Source organism: Microtus ochrogaster, linkage group LG2 (assembly GCF_000317375.1).
Source record: "Microtus ochrogaster isolate Prairie Vole_2 linkage group LG2, MicOch1.0, whole genome shotgun sequence".
Classification (NCBI taxonomy): domain Eukaryota; kingdom Metazoa; phylum Chordata; class Mammalia; order Rodentia; family Cricetidae; genus Microtus; species Microtus ochrogaster.
In genome coordinates, this window is record NC_022028.1 from 53643122 (window position 1) to 53646521 (window position 3400).

Consider the following 3400-nt stretch of genomic DNA (forward strand, 5'->3'; position numbering starts at 1 on the left):
CCAGGGAGGAAGCTTTTTTTTTATTTTTTATTTTTGCTTTATTTTGTTTTCGGAGAAGGGTTTCTCTGTGTAGTCCTAGCTGTCCTGGAACTCACTCTGTAGACCAGGCTGGCCTCTGCCTCCGGGAGTGGCAGAATTAAAGACGTGCACCACCACCACCACCCACCTAAGCTTCTAAGAAGGAAAAGTTAAGCAGGGTCGGCTTCTACATCCTAAGGAAACAGTCTGCCACTGAGTCATGCCCCAGCCCTCTGTTTATTTTAAGACAGAATCTCACTAACTTGCATTGGTTGTCCCGGAGCTCAAAGATGTAAACCAGGGTGGCTTTGAACTCACAGAGATTAAAGATGGGCACCATCACCGCCCAGCTAAATATCTATTTTCATTGGATGATTAGTTTGATAGTAATTGTCCGATTACAACACGTAGTCAAGCACGTAGTATTTGCTGAGTAAACAGACCTAGGGAGGTGGAGGCAGGAAGTCAGGAGTTCAAGGCCAGCCTGGGCTACTTAGTTTGAGGCTAGCTGCAGCTAATAGAGACCCTGTCTTTAAGATAGGCACTTTGAGTCCGTTCTCTTCTTTACGTAGGACAATGAATTCACCCAGTAAGGTAGTGGGTCACCCCATTGTCATAATGTAGGTGGAGATGGGTGAGCACGGATGGGGGCTGTGGCTGGGGTGGCCCTCGATGGGTGAACACGGATGGGGGCTGAGGCTGGGGTGGCCCTCGATGGGTGAGCACGGATGGGGGCTGTGGCTGGGTTAGCCTCTGAAGTAGGAGTTAGCAGAGGGAAAGGAAGAGGCAATTGGGTCTCACATGTGGTGCACACGTTTAATCCCAGCACTCAGGTAGCAGAAGCAGACAGATCTATATGAGTTCAAGGCCAGCTTGATCTACATAGAGAGTTTCATCAGTTAGGAACACAGAATGAGACCCTGTCCCAGACAAAATAAGAAAATGGTAGTTGACAGCCTTGGGAAGGGTTTAGGATGGGATGGGAAGGATGGCGACAGGCGGTGGATGCAGTGGGGTGAACCAGAGACACGCCCCCGCCGACTGGAGAGAACCCTGTCCACAGAGTAGATCCATGGCCACCCTGTGCCTAAGAGCACTCCCGACCCCAGAGTCACCGCCTTTATTAAAGGAGTCCCTCTGTTACGGGTTGCTTGGTGGACGCTGCGCTTTGAATGTCATTCTCTTGGCTCACGAAAGAGCTCACTCTCCAAAGCGGTAACAGAACAGAAACGTAATCTAATCTAACGGCGAAACGAAGCACCCGTTTAGGACGCGACTGGACTTGGCTTTGGTCTTTGCCATGCAGCCCATCACTGAATCCTGGTGCCTTTCCCTGGAGAGGAGGGGCTGGAGAGAGACACTCAGCGCTGAGGACTGCTTACTGCACTTGCAGAAGACCTGAGTTTGACTCCCAGCACCTATGTGGGGTGACTCACAATGCCTGTAACTACAGCTCCAGGGGATCCGATGTGTCTGGCCACACACACAACCCACATGCATGATTTAAAATAATAAATCTTAAACAACAAAGAAAGTGAGGGTGGAGACGCAGCTCACTGGGGACATGCTCACTAGCATTCTCAAGGTCCTGCCTGGGTCTGGTGCAGCAGCCTCACTTAGGACCATGGGAAGCGAATTCAAGAGGCGTCAGAGGTCGGTTGCTAGGACTTGTGGGGATGGCTCTGGTGGCACTGGTGACTGTGCGGACAGCTGTGCCATTGCCTGACGCTGGAGGAGAGCACACAGAGGCTAAACTTCTAAACTCGTCTGCCCCTGGAATGCTAGGCCAATGCTTGTTAGTGAGCCGTCGCCTGGGGACAGCGTAGAACGTAAAACAGACCGCCAGCGTTCCTCCTCTCCTGGAGGGCATTTAAAAAAACGTGAAGGCTTTTGAACCGTCCTTCTCTGGCCCCTTTGAGGTAACCGTGGGATATGAGCACAGATGGTTAGACAGTGACATCAGAAGGAAGGTGATTGGTGTAACGGCCGCAAACCTTAGCACAACTGACTCCATGATCGACGTACCATTCAGGCTGTAAAACTCAGCATGCAGACAGAAGCACCTGCCAAAAAATGAAAACAAAGACCCAATCCATCAACGTCCACAGTTCTGGGAAAGCCTCTCGATGCACCAACCTTGCTTTTTGGCTTCTGCAGTTCTATTCCTGGCTAATTGTTTTTGTTAACTGAAGTATGTCAACCCAGAACATGTTTGTTTGTTTGTTTTTTTGCTCTTAGAAGCTCATGCTAGAAAAGTTTAGGGGTACACTGGGATCCCGAACACCCAGTGTAGTCCCCAGTTGCTAACAAAGACTCTATTGGCCTAAACTCATGTCCGAACAGTCTCCTCTAGTGAACACCCCGTTGCAGAATTAGCCATTACAGAAGCGCTGTAAGCACTTGAATAAAACTAATGAGTAAGGCCGGGCGATGGTGGCGCACGCCTTTAATCCCAGCACTCGGGAGGCAGAGACAGGCGGATCTCTGTGAGTTCGAGACCAGCCTGGTCTACAGAGCTAGTGCCAGGACAGGCTCCAAAGCCACAGAGAAACCCTGTCTCGAAAAACCAAAAAAAAAAAAAAAAAAAAAAAAAAAAACTAATGAGTAAATTCTAACTAAGAGGAGTCACTTACTCCAGTGAGTGACACTTGCTCCGTACTCCAGGCTGACCTTGAACTCCCAGAGATCCCACAGCCTCTGCCTCCTGAGTGCTGGGACTAGGTGTGCATCACCACACCCAGTTACAGGTAACAATTCTTGAGGCCGAGGCTCAGCCTGCAGGCCAGGTTGCTCCTGTACTTCCTATGTAGACTAGACTATGCTGCCCCTAACCAGTGCTGGTCCTTTTGCCTCTGCCTCCCAAGTGCTGGGATTGGCGGTGTGACCCAGCACGCCTGGCTCACACAGATTCAGCCTTGCCTGTGTGCCTGGAGTAAGCGCCTGCAGTTAGCTGTGTTGGAGATAGCTGCTGGCTGAGGATGACTCTAGAAATACCAGGAGGTGATCACACTTGACCACAGCTGACGGGCCTAGTGGGCACCCTAGGCTGAACCAGCTGGATCTTCTCTCTGCAAGATGAGGAAGTTAAGGAAGGCCAAAGGCTGCTGTTGCCCAGGAGTGACAGATAACTTAGGAGTGCTGCTAAGGCTCACGTGGCCATTCTCTGGTAGTAACTTCCTCAACTGTTCAGGTCCCACAAGCTGAGCCAGTGTTTATCTATCCTGTAACTACTTCTAAATTACATTAGCCAGGGTTAGCTTCCTCCCTTCCTTTCTTCCTCCCTCTCCTCTTTCCCATTCTCTCCCCTGTTCTTAAAGGTGTGTCTCACTGTTAGCCCAGGCTGGCCTTGAACTCCTGATCTTCCTGTTTCAGCTTCCCCAGC